General features: G+C 45.4%; 1 protein-coding gene across 3 annotated transcripts in view; it reads right to left on the reverse strand.

Moving 5' to 3' along the window:
* Window positions 1–13,201, reverse strand: part of PPARD (peroxisome proliferator-activated receptor delta) — a 64,228-nt gene that overhangs the window by 39,210 nt on the left and 11,817 nt on the right. For 2 of the 3 annotated variants that reach the window (XM_015412711.1, XM_015412709.1), the window contains exon 1: window positions 679–827. The exons of the other annotated variant lie outside the window; for it this stretch is intronic. The gene's annotated coding sequence lies outside the window, so the exon portion shown is untranslated. Of the gene's footprint in view, window positions 1–678; window positions 828–13,201 lie in introns of those variants that run through there. 3 annotated transcript variants of the gene reach the window in all.

The following is a 13,201-nucleotide window of genomic DNA, read 5'->3' on the forward strand; positions in this document are numbered from 1 at the left end:
AAAGCTTACAGAAAATGACACAACAAACAATACTGTGCAAGAAACTTGAAGGGGGGGGGGGAAAGAGGTGAGGATAAGGGTTGGGCATTCAACAGAGATGGATTTATTTTTTGCAGTCTTGCCTGTCTGCTTAAGGAATGAAGCGTCCCAAAAGGAGTTTTGAAGGCAAATTCTGAATGGCCCAAAAGACAAGAGGTGGCGGCCCTTTTCCACAAATGCCTCCTTCCCAAGCCCCATCCCCATTACCAGGACCAGGAGAAATCCCCCAGGCAGCAACTGCCACCCCCACAGAGCTGGACAAGCAATGGACGAGGCAGGCCTCACTGTAGTCATGTGACCCAGTCACATGACACCAGCACATGACTGGGTCACATGACTGCAGTGAGGCCTGCCTGCCTCATCTGCCCACTCACTTGGCCTGGGAGAGGTAGAGCTGGTGGGCTGGTGTGATTAATACTTGGAGAGGTGGCTAACAAGCACTCCAACTGTGCTCCAGCCATGCAGCCTCTGCCACCATGCCCACTGCCAGGCCGGCAGGTAAGGGCACAGCTGGGGCAGTGGGAGTTGAGGGGCCTGGACCACGAGTGATGGGGCACATGCCCCTGAGTGCCCCACCGTGGCTACACACCTGGTGGGAGGAGTGCAGTCTGAGGTGAAGCCCTAGGAAGTCTTACTAACCTTGACAGGAGCAGCACTGGTGAATGAAGCTGAAATCACTACAGGCTTTCACCCTACTAGCCCTAGCTGTGGCTGTTCTCCTCCTGCACATCCACAATCTCCTTGAACTTATCAAGGCTGGCAAGTAGGCGCAAATCCACTCTGGGAAGATAACTGGTCTGCCACTGCCTGCATGGGAGGGAAGAAAAAGTTACATTTTCAGCCACAGGGGAGGGCTTCAGTTTGCTCAAGCCCTGGTGAACATGGGTACCAGTATATATACACATATACAAATACAGTTGTTAAATTCAACTCATACTTGTGTACATTTAATTATCTAAGTACAGAACATTCTATAATGAAAAACAACAACAATCTCTATCAGAACAATACAAACTACAAACTACAGTACAAGGGAGAGTAAAAAAGGTCCTGTGAAATTTGGTTCATTCTAATTGGAAGCCACTAGAAGTTTTTACAAAGCAGGCATATAGCTTAATATTTTTAGTAGGAGGAAAACCTGCCATCCAAAGACAATCAGAGGTGGTTTGGCATTGCCTGCCCTTGTACTGCAACCCTGGATTTCCCTGGTGGTCTCCCATCCAAATACTAACCAGGGCCAACCCTGCTTAGCTTCCGAGATCTGACAAGATCGGGCTAGCCTGGGCTATCCAGATCAAGGTATAGAACAGGATATTGCAGAGTAAATGTACGCTCCGTACAGCAGGCATAGAGGAACCTTCAGCAATGTATAAGGGACAGATAAATCCTCAGGCAGTTTGAGACCTTTGATTTGAGACAGGAAATGTTACAAACATGCAGGACCACCCCCTGTTTCCATCTGTGAATGTTGCAGGGTAGGCCTATCATTATAAATGCCATAGAAGCTCACTGATGCAACAGTTTGAAGGCTGAAGCACTAGTTAAAATAGCAAAGTGTGTCAGGTTGCCATAGATATAGATAGATATCTCTCTGTCTATAGATATAGATTTATACAGATAGATACAGATAGATATAGTATCTATCTGTATTATATTATATTTCCAAAGACTTTAGTGTAGTAACCACAATTTAAGCAGGACATTTCTAACCCATCTCACTGCCACTGAAATTTAGGTCACTGGTTAAATTTAGTATACCTTTTTGTACACAGGTATCCACAGTCTATTCCAAAACTGAATATATTAGAATAAAGTAGCAACAAATCATGATGAATATATATTTTTCTTAAAAGAAACCAAAAATGAAGCAAAGCTCATTTTTGTATTTCACGTTAATACATGAACATTAGCTACCACTATGTTCTTTAGTTACTGTTTCTTCACAGTTGACAAAGTACACTTCTTGGCAAGCAGCCCATCAGAGTGACTGAAAACAGATCATAAAACAGAGGGCACTGCCAAGTTAATACTTCTGCAAGAGATAGTCAGAAAGTCTGGAAAGCTTCCCATGAACGTCTCTAGAGAAGGAACAATTTACCAATTGGTGAAAACAATGAAATTTATAGAGCCCTAAATCCATGTTAGAATCTCAATTTACACACGATAAGCCTTTATTCAAGGAATGTATTTCTGTACAGCACCAAGCAAAATCGGAAGGAACTGATTAGCCTCCAAGATCAACTCTTTAAAGATTTAAAAACCCCCAGGGAAATGGTAAACTGAAGCTATTATTAGTTTCCGCAATTGTGTGCAGCTATAATGCACTAAAACAGAAGCCAAGTGACTCAAAACTGGTGAAGTTTAAAAGGGAAGACTGATTAACTTGCCCAACATCTTAGGAGACCTACTGTGTTGTTCTCACCCATCAAGTTTGAATAGTCTCAGATTAAACTGTGGTATTGTCTTCAAAATGAAGGTAGAATATCTGTGTCTACACTACCATTTAACATAGAGCCATGTGCAGGAATTCAAGCTTGTGGTTTTTTATCCCAAACCATTCACTTGAACAGTATATCTGAAAAATCTAAAGAATGGTAGTATGTTAATTTACTTTAAATCCCTGAAGGGCTAATATCGCAAGGTAGAGTAGTGGGAGGGGGTAATACCAAAGCAATGTACAACAATGAATATTAAAAGCACAAAATACATAAGCCAACCACCAATATAAACATAGCCACAGACAAAAACAGAACCAAACAAAATCACAGATAAAGTCTAGCATTTAAACCATAAAGAGAAGCAAAATCAGCAGGTAATCATATATATGCCTGTTTTCTTAGTACTCATTTTAGACATCCACCCCTAGGCTAGTAGAAACATTATATCATCACCAGCAATGATTTTCCTTTGGTCCTGCATCTTTAAGATCATTAGCCTAGAGTGAATGGGGATAGAGAAAGAAAGGGGGGGGGATACAAACATGGAAGCAGAAGGCTACTATGAATGTCAGAGTGTCTAACACAGAGGTCCCCAATCTTTTTGAGCCTATGGGTACCTTTGGAATCCTGGCACAGGGTTGTGTAGGGCAACCACAAAATGGCTGCTGCAGGTGGTGGAGCCAACCACAAAATCTCAGGGAGTGGGGTCGTGCATAACTCTAATAATAACTTCTAAACATTTTAGGCAAAAGCACCTTTTAACAGGATGTCTTTTAAAATGAACATGCTGTCTAAACATATTTTCTTGCATACACACAGCCTCACTACATGACTAAACGTAAGATCTTTGTGCTGTGGTAGCAGCTACTGCTGAAACAACTTTAAAAAACCTGCACACCAAATCAGATCTCCAAAGGCCAATCAGAAGCCCAAATGGACAAAAGCCCCACTTTCCTTCTTTCCTCTGCTATTTGTAAAGCCTCATCAGACAGTCACTTTGCTTTCTTGCATTTCTTTTTCTTTGGGATGGTGCTGATTGCTGCCTCCTGTACAGTGTCATGAACCTCTGTCCATAGTTCTTCAGGCACTATCAAATTTAGTCCGTTAAACCTATTCTTCACCTCCACTGTATATTCATCAGGGATGTGATCTACGTCAAACCTGAATGGCCTAGTGCAGTGGTGGACAAACTCATTAGTCAAGAGAGCCAAATATCAATGGTACAACGATTGAAATTTATTTTGAGAGCCAAATTTTTTTAAACTTAAACTATATTGGTAGGTACATTGTTATTAACTTAATTAGGGTACTCCTAAACTGGCCTTTGCTAAAAATGTCCTCAATCTGATTGAGGTATGTTCGCTGTGGTCAACCCCTTCCAACTCTCCCATCCACACTCGTCTTGTATACTTGTTTCGTCTCCTTTCGTTCATCCTCTCTATATGTCCAAAGTATCCATAAAATTAAATCATGACAAAATAAATCATGACAAACACTAATGTGAACAATGGCCAGGGGTCATTTCCTGCAGGAGCGCACAGGAGCGGAGCTCTGGCAGTAAAGAGCCCAGGGGGCAGGCACATGCAACAAGCCCCACTCCCTGCTCCCAGCAGCCCTCAGTCAGAGCAAGAAGCAGCCAGGTAAGCTGCAGAGCCCCCTGGTCTAAAACAGTCCAGTGGCACCTTTAAGACCAGTTGCTGTGGCCTTAGGAAGGTGATGGCCTTGCTCAGGTTTGACTGTTGCGTCCACCAGTGCAGTTCTGTCCGAAGGTCGTCTGAGATTCTTATTGGAACGTGCCTCTTCTTGGCGATGTCCTGCAGGAATGGTAGAAGAGTCCACTGTAGTGGTCTGGCGTGGAATTGTGCCCACAGGATCAAGTCGATCGTGGAGATCATGAGGCCCTGCAGCGTAGCAAGCTGCATGAGGTCCACATGCCTCTTGGCCCTGACGTTGTTCACTAAGGCCTGAATCTTGATCTGCTTCTCCACTGGTAGTGATACTGTGGCTCGTCTTGTGTTCAGTCTCGCACCCAGGTGTACGATATCCTGTGTGGGTGTCAATTGGCTCTTCTCTTCGTTGATGATGAAGCCATGCGCACACAGGAATTCCCTTGCCCTTTAAGTGTCGCAGACCACTGTCTGATAGTCTCCCGCACATAGAAGGGCATCGTCCAGATAAGAATGAATGTGTATTCCCTCCATGCGCAAGGCCGCCACCAGAGACACCATGACCTTGGTGAAGACTCTGGGTGCCGAAGAGAGGCCAAAGGGTAGGGCCATGTACTGGAAATGCTGGTCCTGAAAACAGAAGTGCAGGAACTGTCTGGAAGAAGGATGCATTGGTATATGCAGGTAGGCCTCCTTGAGGTCCATGGAGGTCAGGAAGTCCCCTCGCTGCAGGATCTGTAGGATGTGACGCAAAAATTCCATCTGGAATTTTTTCCTTGCCACCCATCTGTTGAGTCCGCATAGATTTAGGACCGCCCTCCAGTCTCCTGACTTCTTTGGTGCTACAAATAGTACCGAATATATTCCCTTGAAGTGTTCTGTTTCGGGGACGTTTTCTACGGTACCGATGTTCCGGAGGTGTTGGATCGCTTCCTGTAGTTGCCATAAGCGCTCCTTGTTCCTCGGGGCTGGTGATGGCTTGAAACTGTGGGGGGGAATGCCAATGAGTTCTATTCTGTAGCCCTGAGATATGATCTTCCACACCCACTGGTCCGTGGTGGTCTGGCTCCAGGTCTGTGCAAATGCCTGCAGCCGGCCCCCTATCTGGCAGTCACGCTGATTGTTGTTTGGGGGGGGACGGCCTTCTCCGTTCTGTAGGTTGCTGTGTGTCTAGTGTTTGACCTAGCGCCGTATTTGAAGGATTTGAACGGTCTGTGGTCCCGGCCATCCCACCCCCTTCCCCGGTTGAAGTGGCCCCAAAAGGAATGTGACGGTCTGCCCTTGTGGTCTCGTTCCCACTGGTAACTGGATGAGAGCATTGCCTTCTTCTTCTCCCTAGTCTCCACCAGGACCTTGTCCAGATTAGATTCTCTGAAAAGGAGCCAGCCAGAAAACATTTCCGTAGCCAAGTTACTTTTGGATAATGTGTCTACCTTCCAGTGCTTGAGCCAGATGTTTCCACGGATGATAATATTAGCTGCCTGTGCTCTAGCATAGAACTGAATATTGTCCTGAGATGCATCTGCTGCGAACTCTGCTGCGCGCTTCATTTTTAGGAGCGATCTCCACAGTTCCAGGGGGGTTACATCAGGGTTTTGCAGTAGATTGTCGGCCCAAATGGCTGTGGCCCTGGTGAAGTTGGACAGTGCCGGAGGTGAACGTATTGCTAGGGAGATGGCTTCATGCACTTTCTTTAGGGCCGTTTCGTTCTTCTTGTCCATAGCATCCTTCAGGACGTTTTCTCCGTCCTTTGAAAGGACGGCCCCCGAGTGCACTGCCACCACAGGGGCGTCCACCAACGGTACCTTCAGAAGGTCTTCCATCATGCTCTCAGGTAGCATATATAGATGTCTTGCTATTGATAGTAGAGATCCTTCCCCCCCCCCCGGGTTGGCCCACTGTTTTCTTATCACATCCTCAAAATAATCATGGAAGGGTGAGAGGGTCTGTATTTTTATGGGGGTTTTGAAGCCTCTAGGGTCTAGTTTGGCCGACGTGGAAGATCTAGGTTTCTCCATCACTTCCATTTGGTAGTTGAGCGTGGAGATGACCTTCGTTAAAAGTCGCTGGAAATGGTCGATTTGAAATAGGTGGGACGATGTGGGTTTTACTTCCGCCTCGTCCCCGGACCATTCTCCCTCCTCCTTTTCAGTGTGGAGTATAGACGTAATAGTGTTTCTGCTTGTTCAGCGCTAATGCTGTGCAGGTGATGCCTCCCAAGGCCCTTGTTAGCTATTGGCTGGTCTATTCCCTTGGGTGCGATGGCCTGCTGCTGTTCCCCCTCCACCTCTTAGGCCCCTGATGCCTCGTTCTGGGACGGAGTCCTGTGGTCCCTGTGTCTCTTAGATGTGGACCTGGAGCCGGAAAAGGATTGGGAGCTTGAAGAATGGTGTCTCCGTCTCCTCCTGGGGCCCCTGGAGTGGCTTCTACCTCGGACTCCCTCGCATCCCAGTGCTTGGGAGGTCTGAACCACCACCCCCTTGGTATCCCCCAAGGGGCCATGGGGTGGTGTGCCAGGGACTCCCTACAAAATGGCCACATCCAAGGTTGTCCGGATGCAAAGGCTGGATGGCCAGATGGCAAAGCTGGGGGAACGAAGCAACCCTGTTCTGCGCTGCCGAATCCCCGCGGTGGCAACGTCGGGGCCGTTAGTAAATGTTGGGCCAGAGGGGGTTGAAATAAGGCCGGCTGCGAGCTGCCCGCCATCGCCTACTACCCTGTTGGCCCCCAATTTTCCCAAGGGCCAAAGGGTACGGGCTGTCCTTCTCCCAAGCCGCTGGGCTGCATTGGTCCCGAGCCGCTGGGCTGCGCGGGCTGCGCTGGCCCTGAGCCGCTGGGCTGTATTGGGGCCTCTCCTGACGGCTGGGGTGGTATTTTGCCGGGAACGGCTCTGTTCGGGGGCCCAGGCTGGCCTGGGATCTGCCCTGGTACCGGCGCTTGTGTCGCCCCCCCCCCGATGGAATGAGCTCACCCGCTGGGCTCGCCGGTCCCGTCGCTTTCCCGCTGCATTTCCCTTTTTTGTTGTTTCCGCTGGCCGCTCCACCAGTCGACGTCGGCGCTGCCGTCTTCTTGGCCCACGGTGGGCAGGATCCCTTGGGCTGTGGTCGCTTGCAGCTACTATCACTGCTTGTTGCCACACCGCCATCTTCCACCACATGTGTGTGGGGGTTCGCGGGGGCCGGCTGGCTCCTTGTGATCAGCCAGTCCCACGCTGGAGGAGGTGCCATAGTGGCGCGATTCCCAGCCGCTGAACACTTCGCTGCCCAACCCCTGAAGCCTTGGGAGTTATAGGCAGTTGCTCTTCTAATTCCAGCGATGCAGCCATGTTTCTTTCTTCCAGCGTTTTGGAAGAAGGTTGACCGAGGACTTCTGTCTTCCTCTTCGTCCTCCGGATCCTCTCAGATCTGTCCGGACCTCTCTGGATCCGGAGGGGAAGGTGTCCTGGAAAAGGTATTTTTTTCTAACTATTTTAACTATTTTCCTAGTCCTGGCTTGGAGCAGGAGTTCCAGACGTCCTACCGAGCACAGGGGCTATGCAGAAACTGGAGAGGTCGGCCAGGGCCACTCCAATAGGAGCCATGCAACAAAAGAAATTTGCATAGCCTATCGAGCGAGCAGAGGCGTGACCTAATCAGTTTCTGGATGACTTCCCCCCACTGAAGGAGAATGCTCTCTACCAACTGACTGAAGAAATCATTACCAAAAACATCAGCTGAATGGAGGAAGATTAGCACCTTGAACTCTAGCACATTTTGGAAGACTGCTGTTGGGCATATTCCATATATGAAATCACACAGAGAGTCACTTGAAGAAAATTACAAGAAGATGCAACTCTGTTTTACATTTATCCCACCCTTAGACCATCACACATGGAATATAAAATGAAATCTACAAACACAGTTAGAACTTAGAGAATGAAAGTACTATCCCCCCCCCCAATAATTAGTTCTCATAAGTAGTTAGCATTTGTACCCCAATGAATATTCAGGATGTCTTTGGGACACAAGCTATAAAACTCAGCAGCCTCCATAACAATGCCTCTAAGTATCACACCTGATGTTCCATCAGCATTTTTACTGTACTACTTCAAACCTGTCTGGCCTGCAAAACTGCATAAAGGGAACAATTTCTGTCTATATAAACCAATTATGCTCCTCTCAGTAGTTTTTGCTTTCTGTGCTTCCTCCTGGGAACCTCTCTGGTCCAGTCTCATGCTTTTTAAGTCATCAGTGGATCCTTTGGAATGGCCTGCCAGAGATTAGCTCCTTTTTTGATAGTTCTCAGGAAACTGTCAAATTTATGATTCTCTGTTTTTGTTGCAGATGGCTTGATTTATCACATGGAAGAGGGGTAATTAGATGATGGCTGGGGTGTCACTTTGTATGATGTTGTTTTGACATTTTGCTATCATTCTCAGAATGGCAGCATAGAAACAATTTAAACAAATTTAAATAAATAATAAGAGCCTGCTGCTCTTCAACTCTGTGTCCAAATGTAAACTCCCTGTACTTCAAACTAGCTGAACAGTCAGTTTTTCAAGGCACCAGAGATTTCTAGCTAGTGTTGTTTTGTTATATCCCCGACGACCTATTAGATATCCATTCACAGTAATCCAAGACTTCAAAAGGGAATTAGATAAGCATATGGAGCAGAGGTCCATCAGTGGCTATTAGCCACAAGGTATAGATAGGGGCTCTGGGGCAAGTGATGCTCTGTCTTCTTGGTGCTGGGGGGGGTCAACAGTGGGAGGGCTTCTAATGTCCTGGCCCCACTGGTGGACCTCCTGATGGCACCTGGTATTTCTGGCCACTGTGTGATACAGAGTGTTGGACTGGATGGGCCTTTGGCCTGATCCAACATTGGCGTCTCTTATGTAAGCCTAATTGTTCTTTAGAACTAATTTTTTTTGCTGTAGCATCCAAACATAGCATGAAACAAGTATTTATATAAAAACCAGTGAAGGGGGGGGGATGGAAAAAATCCTCTGCTCTGTGAAATGTGAAATCACTCAGCACCTCTTAGAAGATTCAGAAACTACATCGTATTGAACTATATCCATGAACATTTTTACAACCTTCAAAATAAACTGTATTTAACAGGGGACTTACTCCAAGTCCCACAACTCCAGCAACAGAACTGAGATTAGATCAGGGCCATTCCTATCCGCTGTCAGTGCAAATCATGTGAAGGCAGCTGGAATGAGACCCTAACACACAGCCTCCTCTACCAAGTACTGAGCAAAAACAATTAAGATAATACTGTGCTCTAGATACCCTCTCGACCACACCCTTCAGGTACTATAGATAAAAAATAGCAACTCACCCACAGAAAACAACAACAGCCAAACAGCCACTGGGTTCTTTTGCTCACCAAACATATGCTGGTAACATCGGAAGAAACCATGTGAGGTTGGGCTATGCACTACTCTTATTGCTCCACCTCTGCAAGTGCCATCTGCTCCAAAGGTCTGTAGAACTGCTGGCCAAGAAAACAGCAGAGACCCTTCTTATGACTGCACTCAAATTCTTTTCCTTCTCTCAGTACACTTTTAGAACAGCATTACGCATGAAGTGCTGCACCAGCCAGGAGTGAACACAGCACCAATGAAAAGCCAGTGATTGGGTTACTGACAATTATTCAGACACATGTGATGATGGGCTGCAGAAGCCTTCCTCTTCTGATTGGAGGAAACAGATTTCCCAGTGTGACTCAGAGCTTGTATGCCTATTTGGGCTTTGTTCCCCCAAGTTTACCTACTTCCCAAGAACAGCCTTTGAAATAAAAATCACAGAAGTAAAACTGGCTGAAGTTGATTTCTCACCAAGAAGTCACACAGACATTGCACCACTCCTTACTGATACACCAAAACCTCAGCAAGGCCACAAAGATGACAAGCAGGGAGGTTTCAAAACAAGTCTTTTGGTCTCCTTTCATTCAGATGCACTGTAAGGCTTGTAACCTGCCCACATCTACAAATATGAACCAGCAGTAAGAGAATGTAACTCTGAACAAAACCAGCGGTCAGAAACCAGAATGCATTGTATGAACAGAATTTGCTCCTACCCCCTTCGCTGAAAGAGTTCCTGTGGCTTACTGCCAAATATGTTTCAACTATAAAAGGGTTCTGAGTATTCAAGAGATTTCAGGATCCAACTATATGCTCTTTTCTAATGCTGTTTCTTCAGCAAATCCTGGACAATAACCATGTATATCATTGGGGGGAAGGACTCTATTCAAATCTTCCGAACTTCACAATCTTACTTTAAAGAATCTTATCAAGCATCTTGCTGGCTATGAGCAACTCTACTGACCTCTGTGCCTCTGTTTTTGTGCCAGACTGAGTCACTCAGGATAAGAGGGGCTATTTCATTGTGACTCTTTGTCCAGGGTCAGAGCTCCCACCCTGCACTTACCTCCAAGGAGATGGAGGCCTCAAGATTGTGCCAAGGGAGCCATCCAGGGAGGACCACAGAAGCCTGATCTCATGCTGCAGGTTTTTGGAACAGAAACAGGTCTCAGTGGACTGGATGTTGCTGCAGGCAGGGCAGCATTTATACCTGACCTTGTGCTTTTTATTTATATGGAAACCTCTACAACTGGGAATTTTGATGCCCCATAATCTAGTCATTCATGAGAATGAAGCTGAATTTTATTTACTCTCCTCTCCACCTTACATTTGCAAATAAGGTTCAAGATTTGGCAGACAACTTTCAGCAAGAAAGCACTGCATTGTTAACAGAAAATAACAGTAAGCTAGGGGAGGAATGTGTACCATTTTCTCATGAGAAAGAGAGAAAACTGGAGCAGGGATAAGACAAAAATAAATTCTAATAGTCCATTAATAGTCATGGAACTGTAGCTTTGAAATGAAACCGATATCTAGGTCGAATATATTTCAAAATACACTTAACAATACACTCCCATCAGTATTAAGGAAGCTTTTGACTGCTTCAGAAACTGTGGCTAAAAGTTCTTGCCCAATGAGAAGCATCAGAAAATACAACCAACCAAGTGATTCAACTCACTGATTTATACAAATTAAGGACAGACAACGCCTGGAAGAAAGGGGGAGAAAATCTGGGTGAGAATTAGAGTGATTTTGGACTGAAAACTAGCCAATGGCAAAAGAGTGAGGCACCTACCTTCCTACCTCTTCTCCACTCAAAAATGTAGCTTCCCAAGACTGCTGTTCATTCAGAGATACTGGGCTTCATTATACACACTAATGTACAATGTCCAGTTTGCCCCTAATTATTCTGCAGCCGGTTGCATTATAAAGTTTGGCTAACTCACAAGAACAGTATATCACAGACCAAGAGCCTCCACATAAAAACATTGATTCTCATGCTCTGCTGACCATCTCACACTGTATGGTGTGATTTGATTTTCACAGACAGCAGCTAAGGTGGTCACATCACCTGTGCCTGGACCACACCACTTCCAATTACAGCCATGTTCCTCAATGGCAGTAAGCTCTCCTATTAAAAACAATTCAAAGAAAATTAGATGTAAAAAATAAAAAGGAATACCGGCTTAGAAAAGAAGTCAGAGAGAAGGCTACATGTAAGTATTTTTGTGTGGAAGCATTCCATCATGTGAGCCCCACAGGCAACACAGAAATAACACACAGATCAGAGCAGGTGACCCCTCTAAGTAGTAACATCATCATAATAATTCCAGTAACTATAAATAGCACATTTCAAGAGTGAGCCAGTTTTCATTATCCATCATTATACATCAAGACCTGAAATTATGCGGACTTCCGGTTTATGGCGACACGCAGGCAGACGCATCTCCCAGACATCCTGGGGATGCAAACTGCACACCAGCATGTAGGAGGGGGTGTGATGGGTCACGACCCCCCCGGAGCCTTGGTAAAAGGCTCCTAGCCAGGGGGCTTTTGAGGGGTGACCTCTTCGCCAGTGCGATGCCGGAGAATTGAGGCGCTCCTCCGCCCCGAAGGTCCTGCCGCTGAGTGACCGCATGGTACAAGTGCTGCTGACCGGGACAAGCGTCGGAGATCAGGCAGAAAAAAATGATGCCGAGGCCGGTTGGCCAGCAACGAACTGTGAGTCGGGCTGAAGCAAGCATGAAGATTTAAAAAGAAAGCTGTCCCCCTTAAAGAGCGATGAAAAGCGAGCAGGGGAGGGGCCCCTCCCAAACACATAAACGAAAACACGGAAATAGAGAGGGGGGAGAGGAAAAATAAGCGGCTAAATCTGTTTTAAGAGACTTACCAGAGCACAGATAAGCGTATGGGTGAATATCAGAGACTTTAGCAACTTTAAGAAAAGTAAATAATCCAGATTGGGAGCAAATATGGATGAAAAATGTTAACATGACTAATGCTGTTGCTTATAAAGAAAATATGTATAAGATGTTTTATAGATGGTATGTTACTCCAGATAGGTTAGCAAAGCAAAGTAGTAAATGTTCAGATAAATGTTGGAAGTGTAAAACAAGGTAGGCACATTTTATCATATGTGGTGGCTATGTGATGTCTCCAAACATTTTTGGAAATGGGTACATTGTATGATGGAAAAAATAGTAAGATGTAACATCCCCTTTACTCCTGAATTGCTTTTGTTAAATAGCTTTCCGAAAGAGTTTAAAGAAACAGATAGATGTTTGATTGTATATATGTCAACAGCAGCAAGGATATTGTATGCCAAATATTGGAAGACCCAAGAAACACCAACTAAAGAAGAAAACATTAATAAACTACTAGAAGCTGCGGAAATGGACAAATTAACCATGGAAATGAGAGGCACAAAGAAATGGACATTTCAAAAAACATGGAAGAGGCTATATGATTGGTACAATGAGAATGGACTTAAAGATTAAGCTGATATGGTAAAATTAACATTGGAGTGTGTAGCAATTTATAATAATGGAATAAGAGAATATTAGCAAATGTTGGAGAATAATGAAGTGATGATGTAGAGGTAGTAGCAAATTGTAATAAGTCTCTTGGCCTATATGTTGTTTGTTGTAGTTGTTTATGTCTCTGTGTAGATATATAAAAATAATAAAGGTGTACCTTCGGGTACTTTAAAA

The sequence above is a fragment of the Gekko japonicus genome, unplaced genomic scaffold, assembly GCF_001447785.1.
Source record: "Gekko japonicus isolate JY-2015 unplaced genomic scaffold, Gekko_japonicus_V1.1 scaffold647, whole genome shotgun sequence".
NCBI classification, from domain to species: domain Eukaryota; kingdom Metazoa; phylum Chordata; class Lepidosauria; order Squamata; family Gekkonidae; genus Gekko; species Gekko japonicus.